Below are 21,226 nucleotides of genomic sequence, written 5' to 3'. Positions count from 1 at the left end.
TCTTCTGCCAGTACCATGCCTATGTTATTTATTTCTTTAATTATTTGCTGTATGGTGAACATGATGCTGTACCACGCTGTTTTGATTACTATAGATTTGTAGTATACTTTGAAATGAGGAAATGTGACACCTCCAGCTTTGTTCGTTTTTCTTGGAATTGTTTTGGCCATTCTGAGTCTTTTGTCATTCCATATAAATCTTAGGATTCTTTGTTCTGTTTCTGTGAAAAATGTCATTGAGATTTTGATAGGGATTGCATTGAATTTGTAGATTGCTTTACATAATATGGACATTTTAAATGTGTTAATTCTTCCAGTTTATTAGCACAGAATATCTTTCCATTTCTTTATGTCTTCTTCAATATCTTTCAATGTCTCAGAGTTTTCAGTGTACAGGTCTTTCACCTCCTTGGTTAAATTTATTCCTAGGTATTTTATTCCTTTTTTGTGATTGTAAATGAGATTGTATTCTTGATTTCTCTTTCTGCTAGTTTGTTGTTAGTGTATAGAAATGTGACTGATTTTTGTATGTTGGTTTTGTACTCTGCGATTTTACTGTATTTTATTACTATTACCAGTAGTTTTTTGGTGGATTCGTTAGGGTTGTCTATACAGAAAATCATGTCATCTGCAAATAGTGGCAGTTTTACTTCTTGCTTTCTAATTTGGATACCTTTCATTTCTTTTTCTTGCCTAAATCCTCTGGTTAGGACTTCTAATACTATGTTAAATAAGAGTGACAAGAGTGGGCATCTTTATCTTTTTCGTATTGTTAAACAGTTATCTTTCAGTTTTTCACCACTGAATATGACATTAGCTGTGGGTTTGTCATATAGGGCCTGTATTGTGTTGAGGTATTTTCTTCTATACCTAATTTATTAAGGGTTTTTATCATAAATGGATGCTCTATCTAGTTGAATGCTTTCTCTGCATCTATTGAGATGATAAAGTGATTTTTTTTTTCATTTTGTTAACATGATGTGTCACATTGATTGACTTGTGGATGTTGAACTATCCCTGCATCCCTGGAATAAATCCCACTCGATCATGGTGTATGATCCTTTCAATGTATTGTTGTATTTTATTTTCTAATATTTTGGTGAAGATTTTTACATCTATGTTTATCAGGAATATTGGCCTGGAATTTTCTTTTTTTGTGTTACCCTTTTTTGGTTTTGGTGTCAGGTGAATGTTGGCCTCATAACATGAGTTAAAATGTATCCCCTCCTCTTCAATTTTTGGAAGAGTTTGAGAAGAATAAGTATTAAATCTTCTTTGAATGTTTGACAGACTTCACCAGTGAAGTCATCTGGTCTTCCTGGACTTTTGCTTTTGGGGAGATTTTTGAATACTATTTCAATCTCTTTACTAGTGATTGGTCTTTAGATTCTCTTTCTTCTTGATTCAGTTTTGGGAGATTGTATGATTCTAAGAATTTATCCATTTCTTCCAGGTTATCCAATTTGTTGGCTATGGCTTTTCATAGTATTCTCTTAGAGTCCTTTGTGTTTCTTTAGTATCTGTTGTAATTTCTCCTCCTTGTTTCTGATTTTGTTTATTTGAACCTTCTCTTTGTTTTTTTTTTCCTAGTGAGTTTTTCTAAGGGTTTGTCAATTTTATTTTTTCCAAGAACGAGCTCCTAGCTTTGATGATCTTTTCTATTGTCTTTTTAGTCTCTATTTCATTTACTTCTGCTCTGATTTTTATTATTTCCTTCCTTCTACTGACTTTGGGCTTCATTTGTTCTTATTTTTCTAGTTTTTTTTTTTAATCTATAATATTAGATTGTGTACTTGAGACTTTTCTTGTTTCTTGATGTAGGCCTGTATTGCTATAAACTTCACTCCAATACCAATTTTGCTACATCCCATACAATTTAGTATGTTTTGTTTGCATTTTCATTTATCTCCAGGTATTTTTTTATTTCTCCTTTGATTTCTTCATCGATCCAATAGTTGTTCAGTAGCATGTTGTTTAGTCTCCACATATCTGTGACTTTTCCAGCTTTCTTCTTGTAGTTGATTTCTAGTTTATACCATTTTGGTCAGAAAAAATGCTTTATATCATTTCAGGTTTCTTAAATTATTGACACTTGCTTTGTTTCCCAACATATGGTCTATCTTTGAGAATGTTCTATGTGCACTTGAGAAGAATGTATTATCTGCTGCTTTTGGATGGAATGTTCTATATATATCTATTAAGTCCATCTGGTCTAATGTTTCATTTAAGACCAATCAATGTTTCCTTGTTGGCTTTCTGTCTAGATGATCTATCCACTGATGTAAGTGAGGTATTAAAGTTCCTACTATTATTGTATGACTGTCAATTTCTCCCTTTAGTTCTGTTAATAATTGCTTTATATACTTTGGTGCTCCTATGTTAGGTGCATATATATTAATAAATATTATGCTGTCCTGATGGATTTTTCCCTTTATCATTATGTAATGTCCATCTTTGTTTCTTGTTATCTTTTTTGTCTTGAAGTCTATTTTGTCTGATATAAGCATGGCTACAACTGCTATCATTTGGTTCCATTTGCTTGAAGTATCATCTTCCATCCCTTCACTTTGAGCCTGCCTTTGTCTTTAGAGCTGAGATAGGTCTCCTGGAGGCAGCATATTTTGGGTTTTATTCTGTAATCCATCCAGCCACTCTGTGTCTTTTGATTAGTGAATTTAACCCATTTACACTTAGGATGATTTTTGATATGTAAGGATTTAATATTTCCATTTTATCTTGTTTTCTGGTTGCTCTATATTTTCATTGTCTCTTTTTCCTTGTGTTCCTGACTGCCATTTCAGTTTGGTGGTTTTCTGTGGTGTGTTTCTCAGTTTCCTCTTTTTTCTGTTTCGTGACTCTGATCTGAATTTTTGTTTTGTGGTTACCATGATGATTGTTTAAAACCTCTCATAGGTAAGATAGTCCCTTCTCTGCTGACAGCGTCTTATCTTCATTTGCCTATGCAGATTCTGTTCTTTTTTTCTTCCTCTTCTATGCTTTTATTGTCACATATTAGGTGTTTTTATATTATGAGTTTGTTACCAAATTGAAGTGGTTATAGTTATTTTTAGTACTTTCTTTCCCTTTAGTCCTTATGTTATAATTATGTGTTTACCAACCTATTCTGATATAGAGTTGCAATTTTCTGGTTCTGTCCGTCAATTTATCACCTTTCTCAAAGTTTTATGTACCTTTACCTTTTCATTTCAGGGAGGAGAGCTCTTTCAACATTTCCTGTAAGGGGGGTCTAGTGGCAATGAACTCACTCAGTTCTTGTTTGTCTGAGAAAGCCTTTATTTCTCCTTCATATCTGAAAGATAACTTTGCTGGATAGAGTATTCTTGACTGACAGATTTTTTTCTTTCAATATTTTAAGTATATCATTCCAGTCTCCTGGCCTGGAGATATTTTCTGCTGAGAAATCTGCTGATAGCCTAATCAGGGTTCCCGTGTAGGTTATTGTTTTTTTTTTTTCCCCTGACTGCCTTTTGTAGTCTTTCTTTGTCCTTGACTTTTGACAGTTTTAATATACTGTGTCTTGGAGAAGGTCTTTTTTCGTTCAGATAATTAGGTGTTCTATTAGCTTCATGGATTTATATATCCAGTTCCTTCCCTAGGTTTCAGAAGTGCTCAGCTATTATTTCATAAAATGAGGTCTCTGCTCCATTCTTCCTCTCTTCTCCTTCTGGGATAGCCATCTTCCTTATGTTGCTTTTTCTAATGGAATAAAATATTTCTTACAGAATTTCTTCATTTTTTAAAAAATCTTAGTTCTGTCTCATTTTCTACCTGCATCATTTCTTGGTTTCCATCTTTGAACTTGCTGATTCTCTCTTCCATATGATCTGTTCTATTTCCAATGCTTTCTACTGTGTTCTTCATCTCATGTATTGAGTTCTTCAGTTTCAGAATTTCTGTTTGGTTCTTTTTTAGAGTTTCAATCTCTTTGGTGAATTACTCTTCGAGTTCATTAATTTTATTCCTGAACTCACTGAACTGTCTTTCTCAGTTTTTCTGTAGCTCATTGAGTTCCTTTATGATAGATGTTTTGAATCCTCTATCAGTTACATTGCAATCTTTCATGACTTCAACTTTGGTTTCTGGAGAATTGTCATTTTCTTTTTGTGATATCGTGTTACAGTAGCTTTTCATGCTGCTTGATGAATTGTTCCTCTGCTGGCACATTTGTAGTAGCAAACAACTTTCTTATTTGGGTAAGCCTTTGTTTACTTTGATTCTGAGCTTCTTCTGGTTGTATTTGAGAGCCTTTACTTTCCACCCTCCACTGCCTGTGTCAGAGGTGTTGTCGGTGCCATTGTTGTGCTGCCTGTGTCTCCCAAGTTGCTTGTGCCTTGGTGCTGCTGGTGTCACTGCAGTTGCAGGCGTTGCCACCAGTGTCACTGGGCTGGCAAACACCTCTGCTCCTTTTGGAGCCACCTGGGTCACAGGATCCCTCATCACAGCAGGAGGAGGGGGAGTGTGGGGCAGGAGCTAGGATCATGGGTACTCTGCCACTTCTTGGGGTTGTTGGGTCTAAAAGTGCTGCTGCCATTGGTGGGTAAGCTGAGGTTGCAGGCTCCACTGCAACTGGGGGTTACCAAGGTCATGGGCTCTGCTGTCACTGGTACTGGGCTTTCTGCAGCCTTGGGTGCTGCTGCTTCCCATGCCAGCTCTGCTGCTGCTCCCAGGTTTTCTGGGGGTGCTGGCACCACAGCTGCCAGGGGTGCTGGGTTTTCAGGTGTGAATGCTGCTGCTGGGCAGGCTGGGGCCATGGATGCTGCCACCACTTCCCTGCAGGGAGGAGTATCTGGGTTGTGAGTGCCAACTCAGTTCTTGGAACCTCCAGTCACGAGTGCCACTGTGGTTCCTGGAGCCTCTGGTCTTGGGCAACACCAGGGATCCTGGAGCCTCAGGTCACAGGTACAACTCCCACTGCTGGGGGAGCGGGAGGGGCTAGATTGTGAGTGCCAATTTGGTTCCTAGAACCTCTGATTGTGGGTGTGGTCACAGTTCTTCAAGCCTCTGGTATCAGGTGCTGCCATGGTTCCTGGAACTTCAGGTCATAGGCACTGCTGCCATTGCTGGGGACACTGGGTTCTTGGATGCAGCCCCCACGGCCAGAAGGGCTGGGGTCAGAGGTGCCACCACTGCTGCCAAGGGAGCAGAAGGGGCTGTGTCACAGGCATCATAGCAGTTCCTAGAGCCTCAGATGGCATGCTTTGTCTTGGTTCCTGGGGCCTCCATTCGCAGGTGTTGTTGCAGTTCCTGGAGCCTCCAGTCTCGGGAGCCGCTGCCACTTCTCCCCTGGTTTTGCTGCCTCCACGAGGTCTGGTCCACCCACCTTCAGATGTATATATGTATGAGTCTATCAGGTATTCTGCTGTGCTGTGCAGAGGATCCTTCGTTAGTCTATGGATGTCTTACTGGTTTTAACTTATGGGGGAGAGACAAAGGGAGCAATTCATGCTGCCATGATGCTGATGTCTTTCTAAAATTGTCTTAATTTTGTCCTCATATTTTAATGATAGCTTCATCTTATTTAAAATTATAGTTTAAAGATCATTTTGTAACTTGGTAAATATTGCTGTACTCCCTGCTAATTACGTTAAAGAGAAGCCTGATGCAATTATGATTTTTAGTTATTTGTTATTAACATGTTTTTCTTTTTGAAAACTTGTGTAATTTTATTTTTAATTATAGAATTTGAAATATCGCTACAATATATCTAGATTTTTTTCTTAAACATTTTGATTGGCACTCAGTGTGCCTTTTACATTAAAAAAAACGTTCCTTTCTTCAGCACTAAGAAAATTGCTTCTTTGATTACATCCTTCCATCTCTTTCCTTTTTCTCTCTTCTGAAACTCCTATTAGATGATGCCGGAACTAATACTTGTATGCTGTATGTCTCATATTTTCTGCCATATTTTTCATCTGTTTACCTTCTTTTCTGATATTTAAAAGAATATCTTAACCATAGTTTAAGATATATTCATTTTGTTTTTTAGCCAATTTTAAAGTTTCTTTATTTTCTCAATTTTATTTTTAATTTAAAATGCGTTTTTATTATTTTCTAATCTCTCCTTTTTCAGAGCCTTCTGCCATTTTTTATGGATATAATATCCCCTTGAACCTCCTAGATTCCAACCATACACTTATTTGCTGTTTGCCTTTACATTTCTAAAATGATTATGTACCTTTTTATGGGCTCAATTTTGTCCCTGCCAAATTCAGATGTTGAAGCCCCAATCCCCAATGTGACTGTATTTGGATATATGGCCTACAAGGAGGTAATTCATGTTAAATGAAGTCATAAGTGTGGAGTTTTGATACAATAGGATTAGTGCCTTATAAGAAGAGACATCAGAGAACTCATCCTTGCTTTCTTTCCACCATGTGAGGACACAGCAGGAAGTCATTTGTCTGCAAGACAGGAAGAGAAGTCTCACCAGAACCTGACCATGCTGGTGCCCTGGTCTCAGACTTCCAGCCTCCAGAACGGTGAGAAAATAAATTTCTGTTGTTTAAGCCATCCAGTCTATGTTTTTTGTTTTTTGTGTTTTTTTGGTTATGGCAACCCAAGCTGACTAATACACACTTTTTTTTTTTTTTTTGAGGGATATCAGCCCTGAGCTAACATCCATGCTAATCCTCCTCTTTTTGCTGAGGAAGACCGGCTCTGAGCTAACATCTATTGCCAATCCTCCTTCTTTTTTTCTTCCCCAATGCCCCGGTAGATAGTTGTATGTCATAGTTGCACATCCTTCTAGTTGCTGTATGTGGGACGCACCCTCAGCATGGCCAGAGAAGCGGTGCATTGGTGCGCACCTGGGATCCGAACCCGGGACACCAGTAGCGGAGCGCACGCACTTAACCAGTAAGCCACCGGGCTGGCCCAACACACTTTTAATCTATTTGTACATATTATTCTTTAAAAATTGATTTGATGATAAATCTTAAACACTTTTCAAAATTGAGAAAATATATTATTTATACTTTTAAAATTATTTTCTGATTCTTGGACTTTTTTCTCTTTATTTTTCCAGGGACAGTTTTTCTGCTTGTATTATTGTTCCTTCCATTCAATGCTGTTGGTTTTCATCAAAAGTCTAGTGACTTTTTATTTCATATGTATAAATGAAGGACTATATTATTCAGTATAAGTTGCTATGGTCAGTTGTGATAGTCGGTTTTCTAACAGACCTTCATAAAAGGGCTTTACAGTAATAAATCTATGAAGGATAGAAATTTCTGAAAGTCTCACTTATCTTCAGACTGTGTGAGCAGAGGAGAGCCAGGACAATTGAGGATAACTAATGAAAAGAAGGTATCCATCCTTTTACGCTACACAGAAACCTATGATTTATTGTAGTCACCTTACTCTTCCTCAACCACTCATCCAATCTCTGCTATTGCTGAAATATCTCTTGAGTCTATCACTACTTTCTGCTCCCTCTGCTACACTGTGCATTCTACTTCATCTTTCCCTTTGAATACTACAAATTTTGTCATAACATCCACCGATTTGTCATAACATCCACCGGCCCAGTGATAGATACTTTTGACACTCTTGCTGCCCACATTATTTTTAACAGCTCAACTGTTGAAGTTATTTTATAGCCTGGGGTCCTTAATTTCAACGTGTTCTTTCCCCCTTAAGTCTTTTCTTAACAAGTTTAATGAAACACATTTTTAATTAGCCACACAATAATGAATAAATATAAACAGATCTATGCCCCAATGCACAACCCTAGTGAAGGAGTCTATCAGCCCTAATATAAAAATTTAAACCTTCATATGAAAGACAAATATGAATAAATAGATATCAAGCACTCACTGTAAACAGCATTGTCAAAATTAAAGCAAAATAAAGTTATTTCTTAAAAAGTGATTTCAGAAGCTTGTAATTTAGGAGTTGATTTTATCAACTTTAATTATTCCTTTAGTTAGGGGAAGAAGATTTTCTTAAACTTGTGTACATATTAGCAAAAACAGTACTATATAAGGAGACATTACCCAAGAACTACTCCTCCTCAATATATGAAGTATATCTCAACCATAATGTAGGGTAAATCTATGTCAGATTTGGTTAACAAAATGCACAAAATTTCAAGTTAGAATATTTGTGTTAAATTAATGATTCTGTGACTAATTAGCTGTGTGAATTGGGGAAATGAACTCTCTCTCTCTTAACCTTAGTGTTCCTCTTTGTATAATGAAGAAAATGATACTTTTCTCAACAGGTTTTTGTGTGGGATAATTGAATTCAAGAACAAATAATCACTGTTTGAAACTATAAAGTACTATATAGATAAGCTATTTTTTCTGTTTTATTTTCTGTTTTTTCTGAAGATGTTTCCATTCTTATTCCCCAAATGCTTAAACGCACAACACACGTTTCAAGTATGGAAATTGTTCCCAAGTGTCCCAGACACTATATGTTCCTGTGGCTGCTCTTCAGAATCATGGACTCTAACTTTTTTATTTTATTTTTAACTTTTTATATTGAAATAATTTTAGACATTGAAAAGTTGCAAAGATAGTCCAAAGCGTTCCTGTATACCCTACATCCAACTTCTCCTAACATTAGCATCTTACATATTTATAGCACAATTATCAATACCAAGAAATTAGTACAATATGATTAACTAAATGGTAGACTTTATTCAGATTTCACCATTTTTCCACTATTTTTTTTTGTTACAAGATCCAATCCAGGATCTCATACTGCAGTTTGTGGTCATGTCCCTTTAATTTCCTTCAATCTAGGAGAGTTTCTCAGTTTTCCATTGTCTTTCATGACCTTGACATTTTGAAGAGTACTGGTTAGTTATTTTGTAGAATGCCCCTTCATTTGAGTTTCTCTGATGTTTTTGAGTGATTAGCTCAGGTTATTCATTATAGCGAAGAATACCACAGAGGTTATGTGCCCTTTTCAATACAAGGAGTACATGTCTTAGTAGTGCTCACGTTAACTTTAGTTAAGGTGGTGTTAGCCAGGTTTCTGCACTGTGAAGTTTCTATTTTTCAATTTGTAATTAACAAATACTTTGTGGGAGAAACTTTGAGGCTATGCCAAAATTTTTTTCGACCTAAACTTCTGCCTGCTAACTTTAGAATTTATTACTGCATCTTGCTTCTAGCAAGTATTACTGCAGCATTCTGATGGTGATTTTTTATTTTCCCCATTTCTTCTACATTTATTAATTAGGATTCTTCTGTAAGCGTTTTCACACTTTCTCCATTTAGTTATTTATTTAATCATTTACTTATATCAGTGTGAACTCATGGATATTTACTTCATTCTTTGGGTTTAATCTACTAGTGTCCTTATTTACACTGTTGGTCAAATTGTTCCTGTTTTAGCCCTTAAGAGCTCTTTCAAATTGTCTCCTGTGTCCTTTTGATAAAATTCCATTCCCACACCCTCCCTCTTTTTTTCCCTATCACTTCCTTACTTTCTGGCACCACAAGATATCCTATGTTCATCTTGTATTTTCCTTGCCCCAGTCCTGTGATTAAACAGTTCTCCAAGGAGTACTGGTTCCTTTTATTGGAGAATGGTATTTAGATACTACAATCTGGATGCTAGGTGTGCTCATTGTTAGTGGGGTGTCCACAGGTTATAGGCCCTCTCAGCAGACAGAACTAGCATACTTAGTAAACTAATCTAAGTATGCACACATATCATTTCTCTATCTCTTCATTTTAAAATATGAGTTTTTACTATGTCCATTTTCAATCCAGCTCAACAGAGTTCATTCTAGCCTTTCCTTTGCTTATTTATAACTTTCTTCTCTGACAGTGAGAAACTTGGCTCTCATTATTTTCAATATACTTTATTTGTTCAACCCTAGCATAATGTTTTGTTTTGTTTTTTTTTATATAAGTAAAGTAGTTGAGAATTGCTAATCCCTACTCCTGTGAGAAACAAATTTATCAACTAGAGTGCAGTGTTTATGTGCAGTTGTTTTGTCTTTAGTCTTATAGTATCAAAGTAAAACATAGTTTCAAAGTTACTCAGTTCATTGATTTTATTCCTCAGCTCCTTCAGTAAGGTCATGCCATAAATTTTTATTATGGTTATGTTTATTTGAGAAGTCTACATTCCATCTTGAGTTCTGCTGATATCCCAATTGATATTTTTAAAGTTTGCATAGTAAAATTTAATTTTTTTTTTAATTTTTTGTTTATTGCAGTAACATTGGTTTATAACATTGTAAAAATTTCAGGTGTACATCATTGTACTTCTATTTCTGCATAGATTACATCATGTTCACCACCAAAATACTAATTACAACCCATCACCACACACATGTACCCAATTATCCCTTTCACCCTCCTCCCTCGCCCCTTGCCCTCTGGGAACCACCCACCCAATCTCTGTCCCTATCTGTGTGTTTATTGTGGTGATTATCTGCGACTTAATGAAGGAAATCATACGGTATTTGACCTTCTCCCTCTGACTTATTTCACTTTGCATCATGCCCTCAATGTCCATCCATGTTGTCACAAATGGCTGGATTTCATCGTTTCTTATGGCTGAGTAGTATTCCATTGTGTATATATACCACAGCTTTTTTATCCATTCGTCCCTTGATGGGCACTTAGGTTGCTTCCAAGTCTTGGCTATCGTGAATAAGGCTGCAATGAACACAGGGGTGCATGTACCTTTGCAAATTGGTGTTTTCAAGTTCTTTGGATAAATATCCAACAGTGGAATAGCTGGATCATATGGTAGTTCTATCCTTGATTTTTTGAGGAATCTCCATACTGTTTTCCATAGTGGCTGCACCAGTTTGCACTCCCACCAGCAGTGTATGAGAGTCCCCTTCTCTCCACAACCTCTCCAACACATGTTGTTTCCTGTCTTGTTAATTATAGCCATTCTGACGGGCGTGAGGTGATATCTCATTGTAGTTTTGATTTGCATTTCCCTGATAGTTAGTGATTTTGAACATCTTTTCATGTGTCTGTTGGCCATCTGTATATCTTCTTTGGAGAAATGTCTGTTCAGGTCTTTTGCCCATTTTTTAATTGGGTTGGTAGTTTTTTTGTTGTTGAGATGCATGAGTTCTTTATATATTTTGGAGATTAAGCCCTTATCAGATGTATGGTTTGCAAATATATTCTGCCAATTGTTAGGTTGTCTTTTCGTTTTGTTGATGGTTTCCTTTGCTGTGCAGAAGCTTTTTAGTTTGATGTAGTCCCATTTGTTTATTTTTCTATTGTTTCTCTTGCCCGGTCAGATGTGGTGTTTGAAAAGATGTTGCTAAGACTGATGTCGAAGAGCGTACTGCCTATGTTTTCTTCTAGAACTTTCACAGTTTCAGGTCTTACATTCAAGTCTTTAATCCATTTGGAGTTAATTTTTGTGTATGGGGTAAGGTAAGAGGCTACTTTCATTTTTGCATATGGCTATCCAGTTTTCCCAACACCATTTGTTGAAGAGACTTTCTTTCCCCATTGTATGTTCTTGGCTCCTTTGTCAAAGATTAGCTGTCCATAGATGTGTGGGTTTATTTCTGGGCTTTCGATTCTATTCCATTGATCTGTGTGTCTGTTTTTGTGCCAGTACCATGCTGTTTTGGTTACTATAGCTTTGTAGTATATTTTGAAATCAGGGAGTGTGATACCTCCAGCTTTGTTCTTTTTTCTCAGGATTCCTTTAGCTATTCGGGGTCTTTTGTTGTTCCATATAAATTTTAGGATTCTTTGTTCTATTTCTGTGAAAAATGTTGTTGGAACTTTGATAGGGATTGCATTGAATCTACAGATGGCTTTAGGAAGTATGGACATCTTAACTATGTTAATTCTTCCAATCCAAGAGCACGGAAAATCTTTCCATTTCTTTGTGTCTTCTTCAATTTCTTTCAGAAATGTTTTATAGTTTTCGGTGTACAGATCTTTCACCTCTTTGGTTAAGTTTATTCCTAGGTATTTTATTATTTTTGTTGCAATTGTAAATGGGATGGTATTCTTAATTTCTCTTTCTGCTACTTCATTGTTAGTGTACAGAAATGCAACTGATTTTTGTATGTTGATTTTGTATCCTGCAACTTTACCATATTCGTTTATTACTTCTAAAAGTTTTCTGGTGGATTCTTTAGGGTTTTCTATATATAAAATCATGTCATCTGCAAATAGTGACAGTTTCACTTCTTCCTTTCTAATTTGGATCCCTTTTATTTCTTTCTCTTGCCTGATTGCTCTGGCTAGGACTTCCAATACTATGTTAAATAGGAGTGGTGACAGTGGGCATCCTTGTCTGGTTCCTGTTCTTAGAGGGATAGCTTTCAGTTTTTCACCTAAAATTTAATTTTTGTAAGGGTACAGTTATGTGGAATTTCAAAAATGCATACAGACATGTATCTAGCCCCAGAGTACCATACAGATCAGCTCCCTGTATTTTGCCTTTTATAGAACGTTATATAAACAGACCATACAATATGTAACCTTTTGGTCTAGTTCTTTTGCTTAGCAAAGTGCATTTAAGATTCATCCATGTTGTCGCATGTACCCATAATTTGTTTCTTTTTATTGTTGAGTAGTATGTGTGATGATTTGTTTATCCATTCACCTATTGTAAAACACTTGAGTTGTTTCCAGTTTTTTATTATGAATAAAACTGCTAAAAACATTGGCACACAGGTTTTTAGTGTGAATATAAGTTTTCAGTCCACTTGATTAATACCTAAGACTAGGATTGCTAAGTCATTTGGTAACTTTCCAAGAGAGTGCCAAACTGTTTTCCAAAGTGCATTTACCCCCTTTTGCACTCCCACCAGCAAGACAGTTTGAGTTATTCCATCTTCACTTGGTATTATCAGCTTTTATCTTAGCCATCCTAATATATGTGTAATGATATCTCATTGTGATTTTACTTTGCATTTCCCTGGTAAAGGATGATGTTCAGCATCTGTCCCTATCTTCATTTGCCATCCATACACTTTCTTTAATGAAATTTCCATTTAGATCTTTTTAAAGTGGTTTGCTTGTTTTCTTATGGTAGTGTTATGTGTTCTTTACATATTCTGGATACAAGTTATTTTATGGAAATGTGATTTGCAAGTATTTTTCTCAGTCAGTACCTTTTCTTTTCATTCTCTTAATAGTATCTTTTCTGGAGAAAAAGGTTTTAATTTTGACAAAACTCAATTTGTCAGTTTTTTAATGAATTGGGCTTTTGCTGTCATGTCTAAATGCTCTTTGCTAAAACAAAGCCATGAAGATTTTCTCCCATGTTTTCTTTTAGAAAGTTTTAAGTTTATGTTTTATATTTATGTCTATTTTGAGTAAGATTGGTATAAAATATAAAGTATGTGTTGAGGTTAATTATTTTGTATATGGACAACCAATTAATGGTCTCAGTATCATTTATTGAAAAGACTAACATTTGTAATTGCTTTGCTTTTTGCTTTTAACTTTGCAATTGCTTTCATCAAAAGTCAGTTGACTGTATTTGTGTGTATATATTTCTAGAATCATTACTCTGTTTGATTGTTTTGTTTCTACTCTTTTGCCACTACCAAACATTCTTTGATTATTGTAGCTTTAGCTTAAAACTTGAAATTAGGTAGTGTTAGTCTTTCCACTATGTTCTTTTCTCAAAATTGCTTTGGCTGTATTAATTTCTTCACCTTTAATATAAATTTTATAATCAGTTTGTTGATATCCACAAAAAAGAGTTGCTGAGATTTCGATTGAGATTGCATTTCATTAGAAACATATCTGGGAGAACTGACATCTTAACAGTATTGAGTCTCCCAATTCATGCATCCAAAATATCTTCCCAGTAATTGAGGTCTCTATTGATGTCCTTCATTAGTGTTTTGTAGTTCCCAGCATACAGATCCTGCTCATATTTTGCTACATTTATACCTACGTATTTTAATTTTCTTGCTATTGTAAATGATATTTTTTATTTAAAATTAATTAAAAGTACATGGAAATGCAAATGATATATATTGATCCTGCATCCTCAAAGCTTGCTAAACTCACTTAGTAATTCTTGCTGATTTAGTTTCCTTGTTGATTCTCTAGAATTTTCTCTGTAGGCAATCATGTCATCTGTGAATATATATACTTTACGTCCTTTCTTTCCCAATGGTGTACCTTTTATTTATTTTCCTTTCTTATTTCACTGGCCAGAATATCCAATATATATTGAAAAAGAGTAAGAAGATAGAATATCCCTGACTATCTCCTGATGTTAGGGGTACAACGTTCTGTCTTCTAATATTAAGTATGAAATTTGCTGCAGGCTGTGAGTATTTTGCAGGTACACTTTTTCAGGTTAAAAAAGTATCCTTCTATTGTACCTTTTGAGAGTTTTTTTTTTTAATTGTGATTGAACATTGAATTTTGTCAAATACTTTTTCTGCATCTATTGAGATACGTTTTTTCTTCTTTAATGTGTTAATCTGATAAATGACGATTAATTTTCAAATGTTGAAACAATCTTCCATTCTTTAGATGAATTCCACTTAGTCTGATATTTTATACTGTTTATATATTACTGGATTCAATTTATTAATATGTTGTTGAAGACGTTTTTGTCTATTTTAATGAGAGATATTGGTTTATGGTTTTCTATTCTTATGATGTCTATTATTGCTACCAAAGTAATGACCATAAGTTGGGAAATAAGTTGGGAAGTGTCTCTTCCTCTCCTGTTTTCTGAAAGGGATTGTTGAGAATTAATATCATTTCTTCTTTAATTTGTTTGATAGAATTTGATGATGAAACCACTTGAGGCTGGAGTTATCTCTTGTGGAATGTTTTTAAGTAAAGATTCAATTTCTTTTTGTTTTTACGATCTACAGTAACTTTTATTACAGTACATTGTTATGATTGTTCTACTTTTTAAATTTGTTATTATTTTTTTGTGGGAGCATTTTTTACTATAGTTGTCAGTTTTATTTTTATTGAGGTAACATTGGTTTATAACATTACATAAATTTCAGGTGTACGTCATTTTATTTCAATTTCTGTATAGATTACATCATATTCACCACCCAAAGACTAATTACTGTCCATCACCATGCCCATGTGCGAATCACCCCCTTTGCTCTCCTTTCTCCCCCCTTCCCCTCTGGTAACCACTAATCCAATCTCTGTCTCTATGTGTTTGTTTGTTGTTGTTTTTATCTTCTATTAAAGTGACTCTGGCCGGCCCCGTGGCTTAGCGGTTAAGTGCATGCGCTCCGCTGCTGGCGTCCTGGGTTCGGATCCCAGGCGCGCACCGACACACCGCTTCTCCGGCCATGCTGAGGCTGCGTCCCACATACAGCAACTAGAAGGATGTGCAACTATGACATACAACTATCTACTGAGGCTTTGGAGGAAAAATAAATAAATAAATAAAGTGACTCAATTTCTTTAATAGATGTAGGACTATTCACATTTTCTATTTCTCTGAGTGAGTTTTGGTAGTTTGTGTGTTTCAAGAAATAATCAATTTAATCTAAGTTGTCAAATTTAATAGTAGTATTCCCTTAATATTTTAAGGTCTTTATGGTTAGTAATGAAGTCTCCTCTTCCATTCCTGATATTGGTAATATGTGTCTACTCCTTTTTTTTGTCTCAGTCTGGTTAGACATTTATTAATTTTATTGATCTTTTCAAAGGACCACATTTGGTTTCATAGGTTTTCTATATAGTTTCTCTGTTTTTAATTTCATTGTTTTTTTCATGTATCTTTATTATTTACTACCTTGTGCTTGTTTTGGGTATAATTGACTCTTTTTTTCTCTAGTTTCTTAAGGTGGAAGTTTAGAAATCTGGTTTGATATGTCTCTACTTTTCTAATGTAAACATTTAATCTCAAAAATTTCCCTCTAAGCATTTCTTTAATTGCATCCTGAAAATTTGATATTTTGCATTTTATTCTAATTCAGTTCAAGATATTTGTTTAAATTTCCCTGAGACTTCCATTTTGACATATGCATTATTTGGAAGTATGTTTTTATTTAATTCCAAATAATTGTGGATTTTCCTGATACCTTTATACAATTGATTTTTAGTTTAATTCTGTTATGATCCAAGAATAAACTTCATATGATTTACATTTTTAAGAAAATTTCAAGGTTTTGTTTTATGGCTCAGAATATATATTACCTTGGTGACTGTTCCATGTTCACTTGAGAAGAATCTGTAGCCTGCCTTTGTTGGTGGATTGGTCTCTGAATATCAATTAGGTTAACTTGGTTGATAGTGTTGTTCAAGTCATTTATATTCTTACGGACTTTTTGCCTTCTTTTTCTAACAGTTTTGTGTGGAGGAGTGTTGAAATTTCCAACACTGTTTGTGAAGCTATTTCATCTTTAAGTTCTATCAGCTTTTGATTCACGTGTTTTAAAGTTCTGCTGTTAGGTGCGTACACTTTTAAGATTGTTATGTCTACTTGGAGAATCATCCCTTCATCATAATGTAGTGTCCATTTTTATCCCTAATAATATTGTATTTCTTCTTCTGAAGTCTACTTTATCCGATATTAATATAAATATTCCAGCTTTCTATTGGTTAGTTTTTTGCAAGGGATATATCTTTATCCACCATTTTACTTTTACTCTATTTATGTCTTTATCTTCAATGCAAATTTGTGGTAGATAATATATTGTTGAGTTGTGTTTTTTGTATTCAATTTGACAATTTCTATCTTTTAACTCATGTACTTAGACTATTCACATTTATTGTGATTATTGATATGGTTGAATTAAATTTCACCATTTTAGACGTTTTTTATGTGTTCCATATGTTCATTGTTTCTTTTTCCTCTTTTGTTGTCTTCTCTTAGGTTAATTGAGCATCTTTATGATTCCATTTCATCTCTCTATTGATTAATTATTTATATATCTTTTTAAAATTCTAGTCATGATTGCCCTGCAGTTTACCTTTAATTATTGAAAGTTTATCTGTAAACAATATTATAACACTTCTCGTGTAATATAAGGACCTTAAAGCAATATATTCCAAATTCTCACTCTCATCCTTAATACTAGTATTGTCATCATTCTATTTTTACATATGTATAAACACAATACCTTGCTACTATTTTTGCTTTAGGCTGTTACATTTAAGAGCAATTAAAATTACAATAAAAAAGAAATTTTTATTTTACCTTCATTATTTCCATTTTTAGTTCCTTTTATTTATGTTTGTAGAATGAAGTTGTTGTATGGTGTTCTTTCTGCTTAAAGAACTTCCTCTAACATTTGTTATACATTAGATCTGCTGCCAATATATTCCCACAATTTTTGTTTGTTTTCTATTTGATCTGTATGTAATGTTTGCTTGCTCTTGTGCATAATATTTCTTTTTTGTCTGGCTACCTTTAAAATTGTCTCTAGGGGCCAGCCCAGTGGCTCAGTGGTTAAGTTCGCACACTCCACTTAGGCGGCCTGGGGTTTGTGGCTTCGGATCCTTGGCATGGACATACACACCGCTCATCAAGCCATGCTGTTGCGGCATCTCACATACAAAATAGAGGAAGATTTGCATGGATATTAGCTCAGGAACAATCTTCTTCAAGCAAAAAGAGGAATCAATCTTGAAAAAAATTATCTCTATATTTTTTAAGTAGTTTGAACAAGATATGCCTAGGGATATATTTGTGTGTGTATGTGTGCTGCTATTTTATCCTCCTTGGTGTTTTCTGAACTTCTTGGATATGTGGTTTGATGTTTGTTATTAATTTAGAAAAATTTTTACCTATATACTTCAAATATTTCTTCTTCATTCTCTCTCTCTTCTCCTTCTGGGATTCCAATTGTCCATCTGTTAGCTCTTGGATGATCGTTCTCTCTGTTTATTTTTTGCTTTTTTTTGCTCCCTGGGTTTCAGTTTTGGTTATTTCTATAGACCTATCTTCAAGTTCACTAATTCTTTCCTTGGATTTATTAAAACTACTAAAATATCTTTTAAAATCATTCTTTCGAGGTTACTGTGTTTTTCATTTCTAACATTTCCATTTGATCCTCCAATGATAGCTTGCATTTAGAATGGGAGTTCTTGTGGCAGTGGATTTTATTTTCTAAAGTCAGCTCTACCCTTAGCCTTAAGTCTTCCCTGTGCATTGTGCCTCAGAAAGAGTATCTGTCTTGCATATTACTTGCTCCTCAATGCTTTTTTAGCTTAGGGGAGGTATGGAGTGAGGTGTATTCGCTATTGTTTTGATTAAGCCTCAGTATTAAGAAGGCACTTTGTCCCTGGGACTCAGTGATGTCCCTCTCCTGGCATAGTTCTGAACACAGAACCTAGTCTTGCCCCTCTCTCCTACTCCTCCCTCCTTTTCCCTTCCCCTAGCTGCAATCAGACTTCACTAGTACCCTAAAAATGACAGTGCTTCTTGTTCCTCCTACCACAAATTAAGGTTATCTTTTGGTGGAGGAGATAGGGAAGAGGAGTCCAGGTGGAGTTTCTTGTCCCTCCTGCAGTATTTACTGTTCCCATCCTCCATATATGCAGCAGAAGGGAGACTTTTTCAGGACCCTTCCAATCTTTTCTGTGATCACCAAGTGGGGTCTGTGAAGAAAAAGCATGAAAGATGATGTAAACTCTCTCTGTAGTTGTAACCACCAGGGGCTTCACACCCTCTCACAACTATACGGTTTACTGACCTCCACCAATTTGCAATCACCCCAGCTGAACTCTTCTTACTAATGTCGCATTGCATCTTGCCAAGATAATCCAGTGCTTGGGTCTCATCTCCTCCAGAAAATGCCAGTTTCTCCTTAAATTCTTGGCCATTTGATTGTCTTGAGATGTCAGTACTATGATGGGTTGAAGAAAAGTTGTGAACTTTCTGTTGGTCCAGCTTTTATCATTGTAAAGTCAAGAGTAATTATCTTTCCAATTCTCCTTCATCTCTAAGTGAAAGCCAGAAGTGTCACTCTTAATAATTTTTATTCTTAGGTTTCAAAACCTCAAGAATCATCACTTCAAAATTTCTATCAGATGTGCCTAGGCTTTTCCCTGTGCTGGCATAATTCTTTCCATTTCTAAGGTGCCATCAATAAGCATTACGTATTTGTTCTTTCTGGATGTCACCACCTATCCAGCCAGCAGCAATATCAAAAGCAAGACAATAATCTCTTTCTTCCCATATAAGTGTCCATTTTCTCAAACCTATTCATTTTTCAAAATTAAAAAAGAGAAAACCAAAAACAATATGTATATTACATACCCTAAAACATATTATATTTGCAACTTTATCTAAATATTATCTTTTTGGGGAAAAGAAATCCAAATGCAACTAAGGTTATTGAGGTCTAGAATGCTAGCTTACTAAAGGCTGTTAGTAATGCCATGAGTTTAGTGCTGTCTACGAAACAAAAGAAAAACCCATTTTCATCTCTCCACGTTGCTTACAAGGATGTGCTTCTTGGATTCTGGATTTTAGTAATAAATCTACAGAAGAAAAGTAGAGGCTATAAAAATCAAATAATTACCAGCTATGCAGTCTTGGGCAACTAATTTAACTATTCTGAGTCTCAGTTATTATAACACTTACAGTACTTCCAACTTGACATGGGGTGCAGTAACAGGTAAAATGCCATGCTCAAAGTCACATGGAATCACGCTTTTCTCTGTTTGGAAGTGAATTAAGAGCATTACTGAGTCACACAGATTATAAGTTCTCAACTCAAGTAGTGGTGTTTTGGAGCTGTCTCAAACAGTTTCATGAAATCTGATTGTTACATTTTCAGGAATTTTGCGATCTAGTTTTTCAATTATTGGTAGCTTGCAATTGTCTCCACAGTGAAAGTACTTACACTAGAAAATGCTACAAATTAGAGCTCTTTTTCCCCCATTAGAAAACCAGTTTAGCAGCACACCACTGCATATGCCTGGGAAACTCAATTATATGAAATCCATAAAGCCTCAGATGAATTAAACTTCTGAGCTCTCTATCTAACAGCTTATTCATGATCAGAAAAAAAGGATCAGTTGGTTGACAAGTAAAAAAAAATAATAGGTCATTAGTCCATCGCATTCACAGTATAATAGCAATGTGTGTAGATGTATGACAAGATAATGCAGTCTGGCTTTTCCTTCTCTGATGTTACTAAGCAACTTCTGGAAAACCTGCATTTACAAGTAATAAAGGAAGCACCAAAAATTTGCAAAACTGTCTTCTTTATGTAAATTAACAAAAAACAAGATGTACAGGATAAGGGTGCTATTAAAAGTATAGAATATTTTAAAATGTTAGTCACCATAATTCTTCTGTAAGAGAAATTTTTATTTTGAAAGCTTTAATTTTAACAGATTCTTTATTGAATTTCAGAAAAATCATCCCCAAATTATCTTTTTCTATTAAAAGCAAGGTTTGTTTGTTTGTTCCTACAGTATAAATTTAGTACTATGCTCATTATAGAAAATTTGGAATATACAGAGAAGTAGAAGGCAAATTAATCCCCTAGCCTTCACTCATAAAGATAACCATTATTAATATTTCAGTTTGTTTTCTCTCAAATTTTGCTTTATTTTTCTTTTATCTTTCATTTTGAACTTATATTTCTTTTTTCTGTATTGCATTAAATATACTTATGATCATATAATGTGTAACATATATACATATGCACTTATTTACAGATTACTTTGCAATGCATTCATATTACAAAAGTAGTACATTCTTAGTGTAGAAAACACAGAAAAGTACATTAGAGAGAAGTACATTTAAAAATAAGGAAAAATACAACCTAAATTGTTAATTACATTAAAAAGATTTTAGGATAATGCACCAAAATGTTAACAGTGTTTATTTCTAGGTGGTGGTTATTTTTAGTCTTTTTAAGATGTATAACATAAAAATTCATTAACATAATTGAGACTGAATTGTATATACAGGTATTTAAGCACAGTAAACATGAACATTCACAGATATTTGATGAAAAATGGTAAGAGGGGCTTGTTACAGGTAATACCTACTAATCGCAAATTATTCCTCTTGCCCAATTAAAAAAAGTCATTTAATATGAGTTTCTACAATGCATAAAATCACTTCTTAAGTATTTCCACAATAAAAATGGTTCCTACATTCCTATGCAATTTTACTTTGTGAAGTATTTAAAAACAAATTATAGTTCAATTCCCAGTGTCTTTTTTGAGTTTTATTAAAATTGTGTTATACTAAGGAAATACACTTCTTTGTTTATAGTATATGTTTGAGGTCATCTCCTTATTTTAGTGTAAATTAATTTTTCTTTCTTATTGTTGTTTTCT

The sequence above is a fragment of the Ceratotherium simum genome, chromosome X, assembly GCF_057802395.1.
Source record: "Ceratotherium simum simum isolate JZ-2026a chromosome X, ASM5780239v1, whole genome shotgun sequence".
Taxonomy (NCBI): domain Eukaryota; kingdom Metazoa; phylum Chordata; class Mammalia; order Perissodactyla; family Rhinocerotidae; genus Ceratotherium; species Ceratotherium simum.
The sequence above is the reverse complement of the archived record's forward strand: the minus strand, read 5'-3'. Positions refer to the sequence as shown.